The sequence below is a fragment of the Balaenoptera borealis genome (assembly GCF_965194805.1).
Source record: "Balaenoptera borealis genome assembly, chromosome: X".
Classification (NCBI taxonomy): domain Eukaryota; kingdom Metazoa; phylum Chordata; class Mammalia; order Artiodactyla; family Balaenopteridae; genus Balaenoptera; species Balaenoptera borealis.
Window position 1 is genome coordinate 32,998,942 of NC_138881.1, and position 13,519 is coordinate 33,012,460.

The 13,519-nt window shown below is 38.8% G+C and overlaps 1 long non-coding RNA gene across 1 annotated transcript in view; it reads right to left on the reverse strand.

Annotated features, from left to right (window-relative positions):
- Positions 1–1,314: 1,314 nt before the first annotated feature.
- Positions 1,315–13,519, reverse strand: part of LOC309621216 — a 444,919-nt gene continuing 432,714 nt past the window's right edge. Inside the window, exon 2 of the long non-coding RNA XR_014239830.1 lies at positions 1,315–1,415. This is a non-coding gene — a long non-coding RNA (uncharacterized lncRNA). The remainder of the gene's footprint in view (positions 1,416–13,519) is intronic.

Below are 13,519 nucleotides of genomic sequence, written 5' to 3' on the forward strand. Positions count from 1 at the left end.
GGGTATATTGTGGTTCTCTTCTACGTCTCAAGTAATTTTTTCTTGCCGTTTTCAACATTTTCTCCTTGTCTCTGTGTTGGAAATTAAACTATGATGTGTCCAGAGGTGGATCTCTGCATTTTTCCTAACTGGATTTGGTTGATCAGCTTGGATGAGTGATGTTTATCAGCAGATTTGGGAAAATTTCATCCATTATTTCTTCAAATACTTCTTCTGCCCCTTCCTCTCTCTCCTCTTATTCTGGGACTCCAATTATGCATATGTTCATGTGCTTGAGGATGTTCTACTGGTGTCTGAATCTATGTTCGTATTTCATTCTTTATTTCTTTTTCTGTTCCTAGGATTATATGATCTCTAGTGATTTAACTTCAACTTCATTGATTTTTTTTCTTTGTCAGCTCAGATCTGCTGTGAAGACTCTGGTGAATGTTTTCATTTCAATTAGTGTACTCTTGGAGCCCAAAATTTCAAGTTTGTTTCTTTTAAAATTACTGTACGACTTAATTTTTATCCTCTACTTGACAAATCATTTTATTCATACTGTCATTTTAGTCTTTAAATACGTTTCCCTTTAATTTTTTGGCATGTATGAATAAAAGCTGCTTTGACATCTTTGTCTTCTGGGTCTACTATCTAAGCCCTTTCAGGGAGTTTCTATTTACTGCTTTATTTCCTGTGTATTTGTCAAAATGTCTTATCTATTTGCATATCTCACATTTTTTTCTAAAAAGTGAACATTTTCGATCCTGTACTGTAGCATCTATAACTTCTGCCTGGATTTCTTCTGTAGAGGCTGTCTCCCTTGTAGTGTGTGAATGCTGATGTATGCTCATTTCTTTATTCTTATCTTTATTTTCAAACCTGGCTACCTAGAGGTCACCCAAGTGTCAGTATACCTTAGTGGTCAGCCTTGATTGGGCAGATTTTGTGCTGAAACACCCTTAGTCAGCTGGTGCTGCCATAAGAAAATACCATCAACCAGGTGGCTAAACAGCCACCGTTCTGGAATTCTGATACAGATATTCTCTATCTGAAACGCTGTCTCCCAGGCTACAGTCCTCATTTTGCCCCAAATAAAACTTCACTCCCAACTCTCACAATGTGCACTTTTTAAAGTCAACACAACTTAGGCTTCTATTTCTTTCCCTCCCTTTTTCCTTCCTTCCTTCCTTCCTTCCTTCCTTCCTTCCTTCCTTCCTTCCTCCCTCCCTCCCTCCCTCCCTCCCTCCCTCCCTCCCATCCTTCCTTCCTTTCCTCCCTCCTTCCTTCCTTCCTTCCTTCCTTTCTTTCTTTCTTTCTTTCTTTCTTTCTTTCTTTCTTTCTTTCTTTCTTTCTATATAAATGAATAGATAGATAAGAAGCTAGATAAATAGACATAGATGTAGGTACTATCTATGAAAAGTTAATCAGTCAATCTAGGAAAGACATGGAAAATTTTATTTGAGCCACATTTGAGAATTATAACCTGGGAAGAGCCTCTCAGAAAGCTCTGAGAATTGTTCCAACCGTTAGAAGTCAAGGCACAGTTATTTCTGCCTATGGGGGAGGTCTGGTTGATGCATAATGCAGATACACAATGCACAGTGGGATGAGAGAGGAGGCCAAAGGGCAAAGAAGATTTTTTATTTTGCTTAAGTTTTTCTTGTCTTCTCATAAAATATGAAATTTATTTCACAGTAATAAATTTATTGAGAACCTACTATGTGTTGGGCATTTTGTATACAATATCTCTAACCCTGACAAAGTGATACTATTGAGCCCATTTTACAGATGGAGAACTGAGGTTCAGAAGTGTTAATTGTCTTGTTCAAAGCCATACAGCTACTAAGTGGGCCTGCTGGAGAGTTTCACCTGATATGTATGAACCGCAAATCTGTTACCATTCCCTCTATCATGCTGCTTCCCCATGCATTCTTCCTCTGAGCAAACAAAGTACATTAAGCTTTAGGAGGAAGAACTATTGTAATTTTGTATCATTCTGCTCCCAACATGAATATATATGCTCCCTAAACTTGTTTTAAATTGAAATTGGAGGGTGGGGGAACTGGGATGATATTGGTCAAAGGGTACAAACTTCCAGTTATAAGATGAACAAGCTCTGAATGATAACATACTCCATAGGGTTAACAGAAGCTGGCGCCTTAACAGAAGTGATTGAGTGTGTCTTACAGAACAGCAGATAAGGGAACAGTTCGTTAAAAACCCCTCTGCTTGGAACCTCCCTTTACTAATTAAGCCTGCTTTAGTTGTTATTTCCTTTCTTTAATTGTATACCCTCCAAGCTTCCCATAGCCTAGGTAATATATCACCAGATTTCTTAACCAGATTTCTTTTGTGTTTTGGTTGGAGCCTACAGTTCTGTTCCAACAAGATCACCCAGCTTAGGAAGCAGAAAACTAGCCTCACTTCCCAGACTGACAGTACCTGTAGGGCTTGGAAACTGAAAAAGGAAACGAAGCCGGAGTCTACAGCATCCTCCAAGTGCCAACAGGTGGGCAGGGCAGCACAGTGAAGAAATGAACCCAAACTTCAGACACTTCCCCATCAGGCATCAGGCTCCTCTGACTAAACAATTAGGTACTTATGACAAACTCCAAACAAGGGGAACTGTTATCAAACTTGTACGATTTCATGTCCAGGATCGCATAAGTGTCTCTTCTTTGGACCTCAACCAGGGGGCAAGGAGAGCTGTCGTCATTGAAACTACACAGGTAGAGACGACCCAAATGAATTCGAGGCTCATCAACATCCAGGCCGCTCTACAAAAAATGCACATGTGTTCTCTGATTACCTTAATGCATACTGAGATAATGCCTCTGACTTACAGGTCACTAAAATAATATGGGGGCTTAAGTTGTTTTCCAGGAACTTGGAGTCAGCTCCTGTCCAGTTTAAGATGGCCAAGACTGGTTGGGACCATTGACTCCAAAACTGGGCCTGTGCAGGTGTCTGATGAACAAACTTGTGACATCTGAGGGCTGAAAACTCCACCCTCAAATCATGCTAAGTGCCTCCATTTTTGAACACGTATCTCATGAAGAAGTATGTAATCCAGATATGCCTGCACAGAATACAGATTACCTCACCTTTTCCCTACCTCCAATCCCCTTTTCCATGCCTAAGACCACCTGTCTTTATCCCATAAATAGTTTAAGCCCCTCAATTCAGGAAGGTAGATCTGAGACTTATTCTCCTGTCTCCTTGCTTGCCTGCCTTGGGAATAAACTCTTTCTGGGCTACAAACCTTGGCATCTCAGCATTTGGCTTGCTGTGTGTCAGGCAAACAAGCCTGGTTTGGTAACATGGTGATCTAATGCATGACATGGTGATTATACTTAGAAATGTTGTATTATATGCTTTAAAGTAGTTAGGAAAATAGATCTTAAATATTCTCACCACACACACACACACACAAAGGCAATTATGTGACAGGATGGAGCTATTAGCTAATGCTTTGGTATTAATCATCTTACAAAATATAAGTGTATCAAATTAACATGTTGTACCCCTTAAATTTATGAAACCAGGTAGGACCCTGTGGGGCCTTTCTGGATAGAAACCCCTCTGTGTCTCCAGCTTATTGTTTGTAGAAAAAGGTTTAGTCTCCTAGGCCTTCCCCAGGTTCCAAAGAGCAGACTCAAGCAGTTACTAATTAGAGGAATGAGGGAATGCCAAAAAAAAAGAAAAGAAAGGAAAAGCAGTCAAGCAAGAAAAGTAATGATAACTTAAACAACATTTCAGCTGTAAGAGAGAGTCACAGGACTTCTAGTTCCTCCTCAAGTGATATAGATAACAAGCTGATGCATATCCTTGAGTTTTGCAGAAACTAAGACCCCCACCAGGTAAAGGTTGTTGACTACAAGCTGACCACAAGCACACAGACCCCAGAATGGTTGGAACCAGAAGGCTGATGATTGAGAATCCTGAAATATCACCTTGCCACCTTACCACCAACCAATCAGAGGAATGTCCATGAGCTGATCATGTACCCTGGCAACTCTTACCCCTTATGTTGCCTTTAAAAACTCTTACCTAAAAGCCATCGGGGAGTTCAGGTCTTTTGAGATTTAGGTGCCTGTTCTGCTTGTTTGCTGCCTTGCAAATAAACCCTGCACTATCCTTCACCACAACCCAATGTCAATAGACTGGTTTTGCATCTGCAACGGGTGACGTTTGGTAACATGTACAATGTTATATGTCAACTATATCTCACTGAAGCTGGGAAAAAAATAAAAACTGGAGTACCAGTTTTTATCACATAAAGTACATAATTTAAAGCAGCAAACAGACAATTATCTGGTTCAATTGAATGTCCTTTGACTTATTTCTTCAGATAGACATGGCTTTTCGTGTGGGTCACAGAACACGTATAGAAATTAGGAGTCATCTGTTTGTGATACTGATACATAATAGGCATGATGCCGTTCTTTGCACAGATCACAGGCAAATGTGTATCCTCTAAGATACAAAGATTCACGCAGAAATGAGGAAAACTGAAGGCCCAGTTCTCTAAATAAAAGAGGAAAATCACAGAAACAAGAGGCAGCATGGACAGCTTCACTGATCATTTGTCCACCTGGGATGTCAGAATGTTTGTCTAGCACAACGATGATGATCTGTGACATAGGTTATCTATGTTCTAATAGAGTAACACAGAAGAGACAATATTTGCGTGCTTATGGATGATCTATTTCTGCCGAAAAACTTGTAGCAGGGCTGCTAATCAAGAGAAAAATGCAGCTGTTTTTTGGTGATAAAAATTGCTTTCCAGTGACTGACTGTGCTAGTCAATCTTCTGCAAGGGAAATCAAGAGTAAAGGATGGCCAATAGTTCCATCACATTGCTGCACGCCCAAAGAAAAGTAACTCATATGCAAAACACAGGAAAGCAACTCTTGAGAAAATGTCATGGGACAAATAAGTTGGGAAGCACTTCTAATTTGCAAATTCACACTGAGTTTGGGAGATACCAAAGGTTATAGGAAGTGGAGAAACACTTCACTGGGTTCATCTCTATATTTTTCAGGTGTATTTGATCACAGATTCCTCTTTTCATCCAACACCATGTAACATGTCCACAGACATGTGTGTACTGAGAGTCCTGGATGAGACTTGCTAATGTAAGGAAGGACAGACTTATGTTGAGGAAAAGGATCCTGCAGCAGCAAGTAGGATAAAGGGGAGAGAAGAGGAGATAGAGGCAGGGAGGGCAGACCTGAGCAGGGAGGAGGGTGGTGAGGAGAGAAAGACGAAGGTTAAAGAGAAAACCAAGGGAGAAGGCACGAGGGCTGGAGACATTGGCTAGACAGCTCTCTCCTATTTACAACACAACAAATACAGAGTTCAAAACATCTTTTACATGCGAAATGGCTTTTGTCAAATTTTGGACCAGTGTTCACTGTAACACTGTAGGAGTTTCCTTACTTTTTGGTTTGTTTTCCCTGAACATATAGGCAGTGCCCAACTTATGATGGTTTGACTTAGGATTTTTTGACTTTAGGATGGTGCTAAAGCAACACGCATTCAGTAGAAACCAACCGTACTTCAAATTTTGAATTCTGATCTTGTCCCAGGCTAGAGATCTGCCCTCTGGTCCTCTCTTGTGATGCTGGGCCACAGCAGCTCCCAGTCAGCCGTGGCATCATGAGGGCAAACAACCGATACACTTAAATCATGCTGTACCCACACAACCATTCTGTTTTTCACCTTCAGTTCAGTGTTCAGTAAATATCATGAGATATTTAACACTTTCTTATAAACGGGCTTTGTGTTAGAAGACTTTCCCCACCCGTAGGCTCATGTAGGTGTTCTGGTATGTTTAAGGAGGGCTACACTAAGCTATGATGTTCATTTTGGTAGTTAGGTGTATTCCATACATTTTTTACTTACGATATATTCAACTCATGATGGGTTTAGCAGGATGGAACCCCATAATAAATCGAGGAAGATCTGCGTATCAAATGTATTTTCCTGTTTTATCTGAATATGGTACATGTTCACGAACTTAGCCACTATCCCTAAAAAAATGCAGATGAAGGGCAGGAGGCAGAAGAGGATCTACAATAAAAATACATTCTTAAAATCCTTAAATGTCATTTGTGACCAGTGGCTAAGGAGGATCCGACCCCTAAGGAATCCCCCCACCCCACCCAAGTGAGCCACGATTGCCTGACTCCTTACTTCCAGGAGAGGCCAGTGGGCAGTTCTCTCCTCATCACAGTTTCTGGAAGTGGTCCTTAGGGTCCATGGATCTGCAATGGCAGAACTGAGATTAAATTTCCATCTAAAGAGGAGGAAATTGCCACATGTGGTCGGCATTTTCGAGTTTTCTGATGAAAAGTGACATTCATTTCTAAGCAAGGTTTAGTATCAGTAAATTAAATTGAAACGTTGACCAGAAAAAAATCTGTCATAAACTCGATCGTACTACATCTCTTAATTAAAAATCTGTCTAAAATTAGTACCAGAACATTCTGGGTTTCAATGACAGGTAATGCGCTAGCACTTTTTCTTACCACTGCAGCTAACAGTTCTCTGCCTGCTGCTCACTCCAGGTTGAGTACTGTAGATTTGTTCTATCCCTACTCGAGGGCAAATCTGAATAAGAAATGGATGTTGCATTTTAAACTGAGGTGACATTTCTAAATGATTTAAGAAACTTGAATAATGAGAACACGGATTCTCAGTCAGTCATAGGAGCCTTAATTTAATTTTTTTTTTTTTTTACCTTCTCCATGCTTGAAGCAGGTTCTAATACTGTGCTGTGGGCCTGTTATAAAGCATGTATAAAAAGGCACTGCAAAGATTATTCGCATGGCTCTTGAGTGTGATAAACACTTTTTATAATAAATTATTACAGAAAAGCCCTTAAATGTTAGTAGCATATTTATAAATGTTCCTTTACATTAAAGTGGCAATAAAGTAGTTATTTCGTATGGAAAAAAATCAACTGAAATAAAGATGTTATTTTTTCCAGACCAGAGGGAAACACATTTTCACCTTTTAAAAATTCTACTTATAGGTATTAATGTAGATGAAAATAACATATTAGAATGTTATATAAGACATCCAGCCTTTAGAATACAAAAGTGCTCTGTGAGAATATAAGTGAGGTAGAAAAACTTTAAAACTGAATTGTGCACTATAATTTTAAAGTGCTCTGCTCTCTATAATCCTTAACCAGTAAAGTGTCTCTAACTAGTTATTCTCACTCCTGTGTAGTATATTTATGCTATCTTCTGGCAGTGGTCCCTTCAGCTAGGAATGTTCAATTTAACAGGCTGTACTAACATCAAATAATTTGGTATTTCCACACAGGATCACTCGCTGTCACTTTCTAGGTTGAAAGTAGTGCTCTAAAAGTGGAATGAGGCCAAAATAACAGCTCTGCTTAGTAAATAGAAATAGGATGATGTTACAACATCACTGTTCTGACAGTCTGCTAGTCCCAATATGCCAGGATAGAGGCTAAATATTCAAAAAAAAAAAAAAACTGTAGAAATTAAACATTTGGAAAATACCAAGTGAAGGGATGGAGCAACCCAAACTCTATTTCACAGAGCGCCGGCAGAAGTCTAAATTGGAGAACAGTTTGGTATGTCCACTGAAACCAACAAGAGCATAGCTGATGACCCACATTGTTTAGTAAGTAAGGCTTATACACATGCGCTAAGCAATGCTTACAGAACGTCCTGAGCAGCATCGCTCCTAAAGGCAAAAATATGTAATCAGCCCAAATGGCCTTATGTGGGAGAATGGACTAATTTATTCATTGGAGGAATATGCACTGGGATATTATACAACAGAAAAAAATGAATGCACAGCAGCTGCATGCATCACTATGCAGTTCAAAAAAGAGTGACAGAAAAAGACATGCTCTAGGATTATATTCATATACCACTAAATGAGGCAAAATTGAAAAACAAATTTTTTATGTGTTCAACATGTAAGATAAAAGCAAGAGAATAAATAATATGCATTTGGACCGTGAGTACTTCTAGACTGAAGAGAGGAAGGGGAGGTCAGGGAGGAGCGTACAGGGGACTCTGAGGTACTGATAATACTCTCTTCTGAATTTGGTGCCAGGTACATGAGCACTCCTTTAATTGTCATTGCTTCAACTGGTATATGCCTTTTTATAAGTGTGCAGTTTTTCATAATAGAAAATGTGATTGTGAAATAAATTTATTTTAGGGTTGGCAGTTTGCTTAAGAGGCGGACTTTGGTGCGGAGCTGTTTCTCTAGAGTAGAGGACATCATTTACAACATTTACAGTGATTTGGACACAACTCCCTTTAAGGGCCTGCCTACAACAAATTGGTCTTGATGTGTAATTTTTTAATATACTGTTGAATTCAATCTGCTAATATTTGTTGAGGATTTTTGCATGTATGCTCATGAGAGATGTTGGTCTGTTGTTTTCTGGTTTTTTTAAAAAATTTATTTATTTTTGGCTACGTTGGGTCTTCGTTGCTGCACACGGGCTTTCTATAGTTGCGGTGAGCGGGGGCTACTCTTCGTTGTGGTGTGTGGACTTATTGCGGTGGCTTCTCTTGTTGCAAAGCACCGGCTCTAGGTGCGCAGGCTTCAGTAGTTGTGGCTCACGGGCTCTAGAGCGCAGGCTCAGTAGTTGTGGCTCACGGTCTCTAGAGCGCAGGCTCAGTCGTTGTGGCTTACGGGCTTAGTTGCTCCGCAGCATGTGGGATCTTCCCAGACCAGGGCTTGAACCCGTGTCCCCTGCATTGGCAGGCGGATTCTCAACCATTGCGCCACCAGGGAAGCCCGATCTGTTGTTTTCTTGTAATGTTCTTGTCTGATTCTGGCATTAGGATAATGCCGGCCTCATAGAATGAGTTAGGAAGTATCCCCTCAGCTTCTAACTTCCGGGGGAGATTGTGGTAGAATTGATATAATTTGTTCCTCAAATAAATTGGTAGAATTCATCAGTGAACCCATTTGGACCTGGGGCATTCTGTCTTGGAAGGTGATTAATGATTGATTCTATTTCCTTAATAGATGTAGGCCTATTCAGATTGTCTGTTTGATGAGTTTTAATTAGAAAATAATCTCAAGATACTAAGAAGTCAACCTGGATTTAGACTCCACCTACATTTTTTTCAGATTATTTATAAGTTTTAACATTGCTCTTCCCATATTTATTTTGACGATGTTTCTTCTCACCTTTATGGGATCACACCAAAGTACACAACCTAGTTTTCATACTAGCTACTCTCTCTTATATCGTTTGTATTGCTTTTAACTATTAATTAAATTATCCAGTTATCAGAACATGTCAAGTAATATAAGGAGTATCATAAAAAACACAGGTTATTCTTGGAAAACTTTCATGTGCCTGTGGGAGAGGGCCTACAACAGAGCAGCCTACTAGTGCTGAGTCTTGAGTATGCCCATCGCATCAGCTGGCTTGCTATACAGAGACAGTGGAGAGCACTTGTTCATTAGGTGAACTGGGTGAATAGACATAGGTTTGCTAAATGAGCTCATGATACATTAAATACCATATAAAGTATTTCCGTACAAAAGAAATCTGAACTAGAAAGCACGGGTGGCCTGACACATGATCTCTCAGTCTCCCAGGACTTCGGTTAATTCCTTGTACAATAGTGAGAACGGAGTTACCCATGGAAGGGCTATCCTAGATGAGGGAATCTCTTGGGATTCCTTGGGGGGGTGGTAGAGGAAAAGGGAGAGGAAATGCACATTTATAGTGCATTTCATGACCTCTGCATATATTACAGAACACAGGGTTCTCTCTAGACCACACAAGTCTAAGGTCCTTATTTTAATCAATGCAAATTAAAAGCCTCCTTCTGTAAAACAAGATTACTTTTACCACACAGCAGTTGGCCAAGACAAATGACATTTTTAAACTGATTATAACAAATTAAAGTTTAAAAAAATCCTGCATACCAGATGTCTTCACTCAACCCTGGTTAATATAGTACTCATATTATACAGGTTTGTTTGTTTTATTATTGAGATCGTGCTCTACAAAATGTGAACCTAGTATGTGTTTTTTTGGTAAAGATGGCGGAGTCTGAAAGGTTAAGTCTCATGGTGGAGAGAAATTTCTGACATCAGGGAAAAAATGGGTTGAATGAGGTGTGTGTGTGTGTGTTTTCAGAAAATGTGAGTCACTGCTTTCTTATTCCCAAAACAGTTTGTAAGTGGATCAGGTGAGAGACTATATATGAGAGAAACAAACAAACAAAAAGCAAGAAAAAGAGCCAGTTTTAAATAAGAAAAAGTAATCATGTATACTTTATTTTAAAGTGCCTTTTTTTAAAAATTTCTGTTGTTTTCCTCTACCTCTTCCTCTCCCTCCTTCCTCTCCATTTCATAGAAGGGCTTAGGAATAAACATTAAATAAATGAAATTAGAAAAGACTAGGAACTTAAAATACATCATAAATGAATGTAGAATTAAGAAGCATGGAATAACTTATTTTATAAAGTATTTTAAAGGAAAACTTTCATCTATTTATTTTCTCATACAATATTTTACAGTGAACTCAGAAACTGGAACAATAAATGAAAACCAAACTTGGGTTTTCTGTGTGCGCATTTTGCTTCTTTCTCTTCGGATGAAGCCTGTCTCTGATATAAAAAATAAAAAACATATTCCAGGACTATCATGAGTATTAGGGGTGCCCATCAATTCAGTTTATGGAAGACGATGTGCCCCCCTAGGAGGCACATACTAAATCTTAAAACATATGACCAAATGAGTGTTCCAAGACTAAAACAAAAGTGACAGTGAATTGGTAAAAACATTCAAACCATTAAAAAATTTATTTCAGTAGGTACCAAAAAGAATATATTCAGGGGAGAAAATATCTGAATGTGATCATGATTCACTTTATCCTTCTTGCTTTATTAAAATTTGTGACAGCTTGTCAAGTAAAGATACTGAGGTATAAGAAACTCCAGCTTTCCTTTTTGTACTCCAAGACAATAGTAAAAAAAAAAAAAAAAAGACTCTGCTCTTCATCACTGTGATTCTATGCCAGGCACGAAAAACTGCTCCCTACAAGGGTTATCCTCTTGTCTTTCAATCGTAACTGTTAACCCTAATAATCAATAATGCTTATTCCTCTTATATTTTTTACATGACCTACCAACTATTCATATAAATTGAGCCTTTATAAATTTTATCAAAAGCAAACTTTGTCTTTCATCTTAATTCTCTCTCCCTTTTCCAGTTCTCTAGATTCCATTCAGAATAGCTCTTCCACCCAATAAATTGGGGAGATGGGAGCTGCCCTCAGGTGCTGAGTCTACTGGAACAGCTCTTATGCAAGGCAGAACTGCTGAGGCCTGGGTACCATCTCTAGTTTGAATGCCATGGCTTCCCACTATTCTTACGTAGTTTTCATAGGTTTTGTTAAATAAATGCTTTTCTCTTTGTTGTATGCCCTTTGATGCATCTTTATCCCTGAAAGACTTTATTTTTATTTATTTTTTTTAAACATCTTTATTGGAGTATAATTGCTTTACAATGGTGTGTTAGTTTCTGCTTTATAACAAAGTGAATCAGTTATACATATACATATGTTCCCATATCTCTTCCCTCTTGCGTCTCCCTCCCTCCCACCCTCCCTATCCCACCCCTCTAGGTGGTCACGAAGCACCGAGCTGATCTCCCTGTGCTATGCGGCTGCTTCCCACTAGCTATCTATTTTACATTTGGTAGTGTATATATGTCCATGCCCTCTCTCACCCTGTCACATCTTACCCCTCCCCCTCCCCATATCCTCAAGTCCATTCTCTAGTAGGTCTGTGTCTTTATTCCCATCTTGCCACTAGGTTCTTCATGACCTTTTTTTTTTTCCCTTAGATTCCATATATATGTGTTAGCATACTGTATTTGTTTTTCTCTTTCTGACTTACTTCACTCTGTATGACAGACTCTAACTCCATCCACCTCACTACAAATACCTCCATTTCATTTCTTTTTATGGCTGAGTAATATTCCATTGTATATATGTGCCACATCTTCTTTATCCATTCGTCCGATGATGGACACTTAGGTTGCTTCCATGTCCTGGCTATTGTAAATAGAGCTGCAATGAGCACTGTGGTACATGACTCTTTTTGAATTATGGTTTTCTCAGGGTATATGCCCAGTAGTGGGATTGCTGGGTTGTATGGTAGTTCTATTTTTAGTTTTTTAAGGAAACTTCATACTGTTCTCCGTAGTGGCTGTATCCATTTACATTCCCACCAACAGTGCAAGAGGGTTCCCTTTTCTCCACACCGTCTCCAGCATTTATTGTTTCTAGATTTTTTGATGATGGCCATTCTGACTGGTGTGAGATGATATCTCATTGTAGTTTTGATTTGCATTTCTCTAATGATTAATGATGTTGAGCATTTTTTCATGTGTCTGTTGGCAATCTGTATATCTTCTTTGGAGAAATGTCTATTTAGGTCTTCTGCCCATTTTTGGATTGGGTTGTTTGTTTTTTTGTTATTGAGCTGCATGAGCTGCTTGTAAATCTTGGAGATTAATCCTTCGTCAGTTGCTTCATTTGCAAATATTTTCTCCCATTCTGAGGGTTGTCTTTTCATCTTGTTTATGGTTTCCTTTGCTGTGCAAAAGCTTTTAAGTTTCATTAGGTCCCGTTTGTTTATTTGTGTTTTTATTTCCATTTCTCTAGGAACTGGGTCAAAAAGGATCTTGCTGTGATTTATGTCATAGAGTGTTCTGCCTATGTTTTCCTCTAAGAGTTTGATAGTGTCTGGCCTTACACTTAGGTCTTTAATCCATTTTGAGTTTCTTTTTGTGTATGATGTCAGGGAGTGTTCTAATTTCATACTTTAACATGTAGCTGTCCAGTTTTCCCAGCACCACTTATTGAAGAGGCTGTCTTTTCTCCACTCTATATGGTTGCCTCCTTTATCAAAGATAAGGTGACCATATGTGCGTGGGTTTATCTCTGGGCTTTCTATCCTGTTCCATTGATCTATGTTTCTCTTTTTGTGCCAGTACCAAACTGTCTTGATGACTGTAGCTTTGTAATATAGTCTGAAGTCAGGGAGCCTGATTCCTCCAGCTCCATTTTTCGTTCTCAAGATTGCTTTGGCTATTCGGGGTCTTTTGTGTTTCCATACAAATTGTGAAATTTTTTGTTCTAGTTCTGTGAAAAATGCCATTGGTAGATTGATAGGGATTGCATGGAATCTGCAGATTGCTTTGGGTAGTAGAGTCATTTCCACAATGTTGATTCTTCCAATCCAAGAACATGGTATATCTCTCCATCTATTTGTATCATCTTTAATTTCTTTCATCAGTGTCTTATAATTTTCTGCATACAGGTTTTTTGTCTCCTTAGGTAGGTTTATTCCTAGATATTTTATTCTTTTTGTTGCAATGGTAAATGGAAGTGTTTTCTTAATTTCACTTTCAGATTTTTCATCATTAGTGTATAGGAATGCAAGAGATTTCTGTGCATTAATTTTGTATCCTGCTACTTTACCAAATTCATTGATTAGCTGTA